General features: G+C 43.0%; 1 long non-coding RNA gene across 1 annotated transcript; it reads left to right on the forward strand.

The window, feature by feature from the left end:
- Positions 1–12: 12 nt before the first annotated feature.
- Positions 13–3,341, forward strand: LOC308325893. The gene is made up of 2 exons (XR_013965073.1): positions 13–2,878; positions 3,027–3,341. It is a non-coding gene; the product is annotated as an uncharacterized lncRNA (long non-coding RNA).
- Positions 3,342–12,125: the final 8,784 nt, after the last annotated feature.

The raw sequence follows: 12,125 nt of genomic DNA on the forward strand, positions 1-12,125 counted from the left end.
CTGACCAGCCAACTGGCAGTAACTGGTGTACTGACCATGGTATTACTGTGTTAAAACTACTAGTAACTGGTGTACTGACCATGGTATTACTGTGTTAAAACTACTAGTAACTGGTGTACTGACCATGGTATTACTGTGTTAAAACTACTAGTAACTGGTGTACTGACCATGGTAATACTGTGCTTAACTGACCAGCCAACTGGCCTGACCTGAACCCCACAGAGAATCTAGGTTGTATTGAAGGTGAGACTAAACAATACAAATTAATTTACAAACTAAAGAAAACCTGGGCTTCCATAATAACACCTCAACAGTGCCACAGGCTGATCACCTCCATGCCACGCCCCATTGATGAAATAATGTGTGCAAAAGTAGCCCAGACCAAGTATGAACTGCATACATTAATATACTTTTCAGATGGTCGACATTTCTCGACTCTCCAAAAATCATTTTTTGTTGTAAAATATTATAATTCATAGAGATAGGTTTTTTTGATTTTCATGAGCTGTATGCCATGATCATCAAGATTTAAAAAAATAAAAAAACGGTTTTAAATACTTTACACTACTATACACTTTATGCACAATTAATTGAGAATATATGTATGTATGTATATATAAGTTTCACTCTTTGAATTATATTACAGAAGAAAATGAACTTTTACAAAATATTCTAATTCAGTGAGATGGAGCTGTATACACACACACACACACAATATAAATACCCTTTTTTGTGTTTCACAAATGTTTTTACACAGAACCAAATGTTTTATGGATTGCTTGATTCCAGACTTAAAATAATTCATATAAATCTATATGGGGGAACAAAAAGGAATGGGTTTTCTATATCTGTTGGCGCCACAAAATGGCCACCACCGCCATGTGTGAACAAAGATTAGTCGACCTACAAACTCACAATCTCAACGATGCATCGCAGCCCCCCCCCCCCCCCCCCCCCCCCCCCCCCCCCGCGTGTGTTTGTGAGCTTGCAGATCGGCTATTTCTCCCGGCTAAACGGATGTAGAGAGGAAACACTAGTGGACCTAGTCTAGAGCCCTGGGGAACCCCAGCCGAGTAAGTATACATCATGTGACCAGATTTGACTGAGAGCCTGCCATCCTGCAACCTTTAGCTTTGCACCAGAGGAGAAAAAACTGAATTTATTTATATTTTTTATCCAAAACGAGTTAATAGCCACAGGCAGACTCTTCACATACTAGAGGATCTGAAATCGACATGAAAACATTAAATAAATGCTTGAACATGTAGCTAGGTGTAATGTTTGTCCACAGAAGACATGTAAATATGAAATAAATGCTTAAACATGTAGCTATAGGCATAATGTTGACCACAGAAGTGAACCTTTCAAGTCTGTTTTCTCAACTCGCCGTTTCTCTGCAAGACATTACTCTATAAGCCATATATCCAGAACTGGTGGGTCAAACTTGAACAACCAATATGTCAATTTGAAGCTATGATTCCCTGCTTTCACATGACATGAAAGATCCAATGGCAGCCCCTCGGTCAAAATGTGTCACATATGGGGTTTAAAAGAGGCCTCGACGTCCGACTCACCGCAAGAGAGATGCCTCTCAAGACAGAGAAGACTGTTGTTGCAAAAAGACAATAGAAGAAAAGAAAAAAAAAACAAGCTTGAAATGGATTGTCTTTAGCGCTGAGCAGAGAAGCTGTTATGTTACAGTACAGGTTGCTTTTAAAAATCTCAACGCCCCTTTTTTTTAACCCATTTTGGAAGGAAATAAAAAAGTATTTTCTGGAGAAAAAAAACGTATGTTTCTATATCGGTGGTGCTCAACCTTTTTCATGTCAAGGAGCCCCAGAATTATCTGAATTTGGCCGCGGACCCCTATCTGAAAATATGAAGCAAAGATTTGAGTTAAAAATGTTCGCTCTGAAAGAATATATAATTATATTCAAAGATTTGCGCCACATGTTGACGATTTTTCAAAATATAGCAGATCTGCAAGCTCGAGCTTGTACACCTGCTATTTTTCAACAGCTAAAGTATAACATAATGCTCAAAACACCAAAAGGGGATCCCATCCTGAATGGGTTAAATCAAAACAACCCCCCCCCCCCCTCACTGATTCTAGATCAGCTCCACAGAATTCAAAGGCTTAATTAATGAGATGTTGCAGATAATTCAGAACCGAAAAAGAGGAATCCGTTTTTTTCTTGTTTGTTTTTGCTTGTTTGTTGTTTTTTTTTCTTGTCCAACTGGCAGCCGGGGAATGACGGGAAAAGTTAAGAGCTCACAGACTAGACGTCCTTGATGAATGTTGACCACTTCTAAGAGACATGAAACATTTTGAAGGTCCTTTTGAAACGTGAAGCAGATTTAATGCGCCTATAGTTAATTTTCGACGAGACCTGGGGGTCCGTAGACTAATGCATGGGGTCCTTGAAATGAAACGGGTTGAGAATCACTGCTAGAGCCGTAAACATCTCCTCTTGTGGAGGGGTCCCTGGCATATCTTTTCAAATGGGGTCCTCGCGGGGCTAATTAGTGTCATTTTGGGTGTCATTGACATGAAAACGTAGGTGCCCAGTGCGTGGCAGTGCCCGGGCAAGGTGCCCACATGGAAGTGCCCAGGCAAGGTGCCCACATGGTGGTGCCCAGGCAAGGTGCCCACATGGCAGCGCCCAGGCAAGGCACCCGCATGACAGTGCCCAGGCAAGGTGCCCACATGGTGGTGCCCAGGCAAGGTGCCCACATGGTGGTGCCCAGGCGAGGTGCCCACATGGTGGTGCCCAGGCAAGGTACCCACAGCATGGCGGTGCCCAGGCAAGGTGCCCACATGGTGGTGCCCAGGTGAGGTGCCCACATGGTGGTGCCCAGGCAAGGTGCCCACATGGTGGTGCCCAGGCAAGGTGCCCACATGGCAGCGCCCAGGCAAGGCACCAGCATTGCAGTGCCCAAGCAAGGTGCCCACATGGTGCTGCCCAGGCAAGGCACCCGCATGGCAGTGCCCAGGCAAGGTGCCCACATGGTGGTGCCCAGGCAAGGTGCCCACAGCATGGCGGTGCCCAGGGCACCTCTGTGCTCCCCAGGTCTTGGGGAGGCTCACGCGGTCATTCACGCGGCTCACGCGGTCATTCCTAACTAATAATAAGAGACGCAACACACCAACTAACCTCCTGTCCCAGAATCATTTATCACACCTGTGTGACCGACAGGAGAGAGAATAAATGAGACGTTTGCATTATGATTAAGTTAAATATGGGGTTGTATATTCTACTGGTGTTCATTATTAACATTATTATTATTATTATTATTGATGTAGTTTGAATAAATGAATATTGATTAAATGGTGATCTATGTTCACGTGTTGCTTATTGTGATTCAAATTCATAGTAATACAAATCAGGTCTCCTGTTTGAGTGTCCATATCATAGATATACTGGTAAGAAAGCAAGATGGCCGCCACGTATTGGAGAGCAACGTTGCTATAGTGCATTCTATGGGGCCTGTACTTTTAAATGCTAAATGTTCAACCGATTTTCAAACGGTTTGGTTTGTTATAAACGTCTGCATACTGATATGATTTTATATGAGGTTCCTATAAAAAACAAAATTAAGCAAATAAGCGAGTTATGACTGTTTTAGTTAGAGCTGGCATAGAACATACTGTACTGTAGCCCTGAGGCAAAATGGCCGCCGGGTGAACTACGTCAGAGACTTTATATATGTCCATATATCCCTGTTCCTCCACCATCCTCCATCAACACACGAAGAGGAGCCACAACGACCTGTACTGCCAAACGCTGAGGAATGAACACGCCTCAGATCTCAGGTCAGCAAATCATCTGCTCTGTAAACATGAATGAACATGCCTCAGATCTCAGGTCAGCAAATCATCTGCTCTGTAAACAAAGACTTTGCAGATAGAGAGAGAGAGGATACGTCAAGCTTTTCCTACAGCCGCAATGATGGTGAGTTTTACGTCATTTAAAGGTATGTAGAGGGTATGCACGTGACGTCATAACCGGAAGTTATGCTGGGAACGCCTACTGAGTGGCAAGGAACTACTTTCTGGCCTCGACAGCCCATTCATCCAAACGGAAAAGTCCTGTCCGATTGCATTAAATTATGTTAAGCGACATTAAATGCACTTTGCCACTCGATTTCCCATTCACCCTCTATTCAGTGATTTCACTTAAGTTCCTCCCTGTCCCCATTTAACCCCTGGAGTCCAAAAATAACCATAGGTTTAGTTTTTGGCTAGGTGGCCCAGCCTTCATCCAATCAGGATAGAGTGGGGCCTTCCTCCAATCATGATCGAGCAGGGGCAGTGTGCTTGGCCTGTCGTGTGCCCCCCCACACACACACACTGTAGTGCGTGCATGTACACATCTTGTTACAGGCCGGACCGGGGGGGGGTGGATTTCTTTAGCAGATCTACAAGCTCATAGTACGGCACAGAGTGCTGTGCTACGAGCTTGTAGATCTGCTATTGTTTTTTTAATCGTGACCATGTGGCGCAAAATCTTTGAATTACATTCTTTCAGAGCAAACGTTTTTAACTCAAATCTTTGCTTCTGAAGGGTCCCTGGAACAACATATTTTCAGATGGGGGTCGGCAGCCAATTACATATATTATTGGGGGGTCCTTGACGTGAAAATGTTTGAGAACGACTGACATAGAAACATATAGGATTTTCCGAAAACTGTCCTGGATTTAGAAGGCATTCGTCCTCTGGTGTAAATGGATTAATACAATCGGATAGGACTTCTGTTTTGGATTTATATGTGCTGTCAATGTTCAAATTGCGGCTATAGTTGCCACCCTGACATTAACTCAACTAGACCTGTACGTGCCCGTCGCAGTCGGCCACCGGCCTACTTGGGAACGATGCAACTTGGGAACCTAATGAAATACGTTGTCATAGACGTGCAAAATACAGCCACTCCAGTTCGAACGCTGTGGGCTCCCCCAGAGTTAGTGTGGAAGTGTCCTTGAGCAAGACTCTGAACCCCTGATTGATCCTGATGTGCAGGTTGGTGCCTTGCATGGTTTCCTCTGCCCTCAGTGTGTTCCTCCCTGTCCCCATTTAACCCCTGGAGTCCAAAAATAACCATATAGGTTTAGTTTTTGGCTAGGTGGCCCAGCCTTCATCCAAGCAGGATAGAGTGGGGCCTTCCTCCAATCATGATCGAGCAGGGGCAGTGTGCTTGGCCTGTCGTGTGCCCCCCACACACACACACTGTAGTGCGTGCATGTACACATCTTGTTACAGGCCGGACCGGGGGGGGGGGGGGGGTGGATTTCTTTAGCAGATCTACAAGCTCATAGTACGGCACAGAGTGCTGTGCTACGAGTTTGTAGATCTGCTATTGTTTTTTTAATCGTGACCATGTGGCGCAAAATCTTTGAATCATATTCTTTCAGAGCAAACGTTTTTAACTCAAATCTTTGCTTCTGAAGGGTCCCTGGAACAACATATTTTCAGATGGGGGTCGGCAGCCAATTACATATAGGCCTATTATTGGGGGTCCTTGACGTGAAAATGTTTGAGAACGACTGACATAGAAACATATAGGATTTTCCGAAAACTGTCCTGGATTTAGAAGGCATTCGTCCTCTGGTGTAAATGGATTAATACAATCAGATAGGACTTCTGTTTTGGACGTCCTATCTGATTGTATTAATCCATTTACACCAGAGGACGAATGCCTTCTAAATCCAGGACAGTTTTCGGAAAATCCTATGTTTATATGTGCTGTCAATGTTCAAATTGCGGCTATAGTTGCCACCCTGACATTAACTCAACTAGACCTGTACGTGCCCGTCGCAGTCGGCCACCGGCCTACTTGGGAACGATGCAACTTGGGATCCTAATGATATACGTTGTCATAGACGTGCAAAATACAGCCCCAGAGTCTCTTACCTGAGGCCAGGGGGTGTGAAAAGAGAGCTGGCAACTCATGAAGTGGAAACGTTGTCCATGCTGTGTTGTTTTTGTGACTGACTTGAAGTGTGTCTTTGTCTCAGCTGAACTTTGTTTTATGGAGGAAATAAGAACAGAAAAATAACAGCAGCAACAGGTCACTGAACGCCAGTTTAGATAGATTAATATGTTGTGATAACACAGGTTGAAGTGCATTATTAATAAACATGTGTCATGGTTGTATTTAATACTAAAATAAAAAGATAATACTGGGTTAATGTGTATGAATGATCATATAGTGGGGATGTGTTTAAAATAAAACTATAACCTTATTCCTAAACGTAACCTCTGTAAAACTATGCCTAAACCTAACCTTATCCCTGGGGTGGCCGTGGCTCAGGGGTGGAGCGGCTGGGTGGCGACCACAAGGTTGCCAGTTCGATCCCTGTGGGCTCCCCCAGAGTTAGTGTCGAAGTGTCCTTGAGCAAGACTCTGAACCCCTGATTGATCCTGATGTGCAGGTTGGTGCCTTGCATGGTTTCCTCTGCCCTCAGTGTGTGAATGTGATGCACAATCTATGTAGCCTCACGGTTACCCTTCCTTTCATCATGACGTTTATGTTGGGGACAAGGCTATAATGTCAAGCTTAACATTCAAAAGCTTTTTCACTTTTCAACAAATGTCACATTCATACTTGACTTCTTTGAAGTGACACGACTTCACAAATGCATTGTTTTTGTGACCGACTTGAAGTGTGTCTTTGTCCCCAGTGATCTTTGTTTTATGGAGGAAATAAGAACAGAAAAATAACAGCAGCAACAGGTCACTGAACGCAAGTTTAGATAAGATTAATCAGAAGTTCAGATAATACTGGGTTAATGTGTATTAATGATCATATAGTTGGTGATGTATTTAAACTGGCCAACAGAGACAGCAACTCCAAACAGCAGAATGAAGAGCTTCAGAACGACTGCATCCACATACGGAGCCACAATGCTGTCATGTGTGGCCTTGTTGTTACTGTGCTGTCTGTCGTGTGCCGAGGAAATACGGGGAGACGCCGTGGATGAGCTGAGCTTGAAAGAGCAGCTTGTTAACGGAGCAGAAAGGATCAGCCAAGAGACCTCCCAGCCTGACATGCATGCTGTGCTGAGAGAGATGACCGCTGCCATGATGACAGAGCAGCGCGTTGAGCTGCAACACACCCAGCAGGAGCTGAAAGCTGCCGTGGACAGACTGCAGGACAGCGAGAGTCTGGTCAAAGGTATCGACATATCCATGTTAATATTGATTACATAAAATATTCTTTTTTACATACTGTACGTGTTTTCTAACATCACTGTCCTGATGACAGCGCTGCAAGTTGACCTGCAACAGACACAGAAGGAGCAAAGTTCAACCCAGCAGGAGCTACGCCAAACACAGCAGGAGCTTCTAGCAGCGATGGAGAGACTCACAGACAGCGAACGTCTGATTAAAGGTGTGTGTGTGTGTGTGTGTGTGTGTGTGTGTGTGTGTGTGTGTGTGTGTGTGTGTGTGTGTATGACAAAAACATTCATATTTGAAGTGTTTTTCAACATGACGTGATGATGTTTTAACGTTGCATTTCATTCTCAGCTTCTGTTGAAACCATTGAAGCTTCTGTTGAAACCATTGAAGCCAGATCCAATGCCACACAGCATGAGGTGCACGTTCTACAGAAGCACAATGAAGGTCTGAGGAACACAAATATACTTCCGTGTTCATACTGTACATACTGTAGAGCTGATAATAACCTGCAGGAATGATTATTTATCCTGTTACATGTTGTGTGTTTAATTTACAGACAGACGAGTGGCTTTCTCAGCCTCTCTTGGAAACACAGGAAACATAGGACCTAACAATATTGAGACTACCCTGAAATACAGACGTGTCCTCACTAATGTTGGTAATGGATATAATCCAAACACAGGTATGGTGAATTGTAAATAATGCATAAAAAGATAATTTTAATCTGTAAACGGTTACATATATTATTTTGGTTATACAAGACAGAAAGTGAAAAGTCAAACTAAATCAAAGTATTATCCAAACGCAGGCATCTTCACTGCAGCAGTTCGAGGCGTCTACCAGTTCAGTTTCTTCCTCCATGGTCATGGAGGATGGGCTCCCATTGCAGCTAAACTGGTTAAAAACTACCACGAGGCTGTAGTTTATGCCTGGGAAAGTCAATCTAGCGGTTCTGTTAACCCATCCAATGGAGCCTCACTGCTGCTGGTGGCTGGGGATGTAGTCTGTATGATTCTAGCGCCTGGTCATAGGATATTTGACAATGAAAATCACCACAGTACGTTCAGTGGTCACTTACTGTTTACAGTGTGAGGAAGAAAAACATGTTGCACAATAACATATTTTTTTTAGTCTAAATTGACGTTAAAAAGGCCAAATTAGAGGAATATCATTAAGACAGTTTTCACCCCCCATCATGCCAGTTGCTCTCCCTGCTCTGTCACTCTCAACATGGAGTATCAGTATATTATATTATAGTTTAATAAACCTTCTTCAGGTGGGGAGTGTTTCTCTATTTGGACTTAATAGCCATTATGTGAGTCTGTCTGTCTGATTTAAAAAAAAATATATATATATATATATATATTCTCCAAATTATCTCACCGGCCAGATATTATTTCTGAGGGGGCCAGTTTTGGCCCGCGGGCCGCCTGTTGCCCACCCCTGGCCTAGAGGGTTATACAGCAGCTGACCAATCAGTGCGAGCCAAAGTTCAATGTTGTCAAACATGGAATAACAGCCAGGAAGGATCAAGGACATATTCAGAAATTAATTACTGTACATCACCAATGATATAGCACACTATTATTAGAAATAGTTATCTTAAAATTACAACATCGTTTAATTTCATCAATATTTCACATCGTTATGGTTTCTCTATTGTTTTTCTTTCTTTCTTTCTTTCTATTCCCATTGGTTGTGTTTGTTCATCTGTTTATTTACTTACAAAACTGATTTACAGTGACATTCATTTGATGTAATCTGGAAAACAATTTGTAACTGCATTGCTTTGAAAGCCACTATAATTTATACAAATAAACGTTGATTAATAACTGTTTAGTTTTATTCCACAACTGTCTATAATAAACCCAGTATTAAATATGCTGTACATGTTATATTAAATACATATATTTACTGTTACATTGACCTGGATCACCATAAGATCACAGGGAGTTAAATATGAAAACTATGATGGTGAAATAATTGAAACGGTGTTCTAATGAATGATGTGGTATGACATCATTCGTTCTAATCAGTGAAAACACTGACATGCTGGTGAACAAGAGAGTGCTGCAGCCATTTTTCATTAAGGAAAGTGTATGCAACTATGCATGTGTTAAGTAAACTCTTTAATTTCCATTCAAATTATATATAAATACAGGACTAAACCAAAACCCAACAAACAACACCATTACTTTCACAACTTTCACCATTACTTGGTCAGGAGATCTACCAAAGCACCCCCCTGTGGTGGGGAGGGGGAACTCAACAACATGCTTCACACGAAACCAGCAGATGATCTGATCTCAGTCCCAGAATGTATGTGGGGTGGGGTGATTAAATTAATATGAAATAACTCAATCTCATTTCTGAATCAATCAAGGAACTTAAAAAAACTGTCTGGTGTGAAGAAACACACAACCCCGAGTAGATAAGGTGACCCAAAACATGTTTGAAAGCGTGGCATAGTCATGACTACTGATATATATATGTGCTGTCAGTCAATGTTCAAATTGCGGCTATAGTTGCCACCCTGACATTAACTCAACTAGACCTGTACGTGCCCGTCACAGTCGGCCACCGGCCTACTTGGTAACGATGCAACTTGGGAACCTAATGATATACGTGCAAACTACAGCCCCAGAGTCTCTTACCTGAGGGCAGGGGGTGTGAAAAGAGAGCTGGCAACTCCTGAAGTGGAAACGTTGGCCATGCTGTGTTGTTTTTGTGACTGACTTGAAGTGTGTCTTTGTCCCAGCTGAACGTTGTTTTATGGAGGAAATAAGAACAGAAAAATAACAGCAGCAACAGGTCACTGAACGCCAGTTTAGATAGATTAATATGTTGTGATAACACAGGTTGAAGTGCATTATTAATAAACATGTGTCATGGATGTATTTAATACTAAAATAAAAAGATAATACTGGGTTAATGTGTATGAATGATCATATAGTGGGGATGTGTTTAAAATAAAACTATAACCTTATTCCTAAACGTAACCTCTGTAAAACTATGCCTAAACCTAACCTTATCCCTGGGGTGGCCGTGGCTCAGGGGTGGAGCGGCTGGGTGGCGACCACAAGGTTGCCAGTTCGATCCCTGTGGGCTCCCCCAGAGTTAGTGTCGAAGTGTCCTTGAGCAAGACTCTGAACCCCTGATTGATCCTGATGTGCAGGTTGGTGCCTTGCATGGTTTCCTCTGCCCTCAGTGTGTGAATGTGATGCACAATCTATGTAGCCTCACGGTTACCCTTCCTTTCATCATCACGTTTATGTTGGGGACAAGGCTATAATGTCAAGCTTAACATTCAAAAGCTTTTTCACTTTTCAACAAATGTCACATTCATACTTGACTTCTTTGAAGTGACACAACTTCACAAATGCATTGTTTTTGTGACCGACTTGAAGTGTGTCTTTGTCCCCAGTGTTTTATGGAGGAAATAAGAACAGAAAAATAACAGCAGCAACAGGTCACTGAACGCAAGTTTAGATAAGATTAAATTATGTCAACAGAGACAGTGGTGATTTATTTAATCTGGCCAACAGAGACAGCAGCTCCAAACAACAGAGTGAAGAGTTTCAGAACGACTGCATCCACATACGGAGCCACAATGCTGTCCTGTGCGGCCTTGTTGTTACTGTGCTGTCTGTCGTTTGCCGAGGAAATATGGGGAGACGCCAAATATGGCGAAATACGCGACAAAATACGCGAAAAAATACGCGAAATACGGGGAGACACCGTGCATGACCTGAGCTTGAATAAGCAGCTTGTTAACGGAGCAGAAAGGATCAGCCAAGAGACCTCCCAGCATGACCTCCATGCTGTCCTGAGAGAGATGACCGCCACCATGACAGAGCAGCGCGTTGAGCTGCGACACATCCAGCAGGAGCTGAAAGCTGCCGTGGACAGACTGCAGGACAGCGAGAGTCTGATCAAAGGTATCGATATACCCATGTTCACATCGATTACATAAAATATAATTTTTTACATACTGTACGTGTTTTCTAACATCACTGTCCTGATGACAGCGCTGCAAGTTGACCTGCAACAGACACAGAAGGAGCAAAGTTCAACCCAGCAGGAGCTACGCCAAACACAGCAGGAGCTTCTAGCAGCGATGGAGAGACTCACAGACAGCGACCGTCTGATTAAAGGTATTTCTACTGACCAGTACGCTGTGTGTGTGTGTGTGTGTGTGTGTGTGTGTGTGTGTGTGTGTGTGTGTGTGTGTGTGACTAAAACGTTCATGTTTGAAGTGTTTTCCAACATGACGTGATGATGTTTTAACGTTGCATTTCATTCTCAGCTTCTGTTGAAACCATTGAAGTCAGATCAAATGCCACACAGCATGAGGTGCACGTTCTACAGAAGCACAATGAAGGTCTGAGGAACACAAATATATTTGGTAGATCACTTCAGTGATGCTTGACCGCATCACTGTCGTGGCAATAATCACGTTAACCCACACCCTCGAGTGTAATATTGCAATTCTACCACAGTTACCCTTAAAACTATAAGAAAATCGCTGAAAGAATACATTTATTTAATGACAGATGTAGTCACTACGACCACAAATGTCCCAAGAAACTAGATAGCCTAGCCACAGAGTTTGCTAGCGCTCTGGGAGAACAGAGCAGCTGAATTCGTTGTTTTGATTAGGTGTTGAACGGTGCTGGTGTAACCCACGGCTAGAAGGCTGTTTCAACCAATCAGATTGCTTCCTCAAAACGACCTGTGGTAGAATTCATTGTTCATACATACTGTAGAGCTGATAATAACCTGCAGGAATGATTATTTATCCTTTTACATGCTGTGTGTTTAATTTACAGACGGACGAGTGGCTTTCTCAGCCTCTCTGTTGGCCTCTGATAGTGATAGTGGATTCACAGGACCTTACAATGTTGAGACTACCCTGACTTACAGACATGTCATCACTAATGTTGGTAA

Source organism: Protomyctophum bolini, assembly GCF_963924005.1.
Source record: "Protomyctophum bolini genome assembly, chromosome: 12".
In the NCBI taxonomy this organism is placed as follows: Eukaryota; Metazoa; Chordata; class Actinopteri; order Myctophiformes; family Myctophidae; genus Protomyctophum; species Protomyctophum bolini.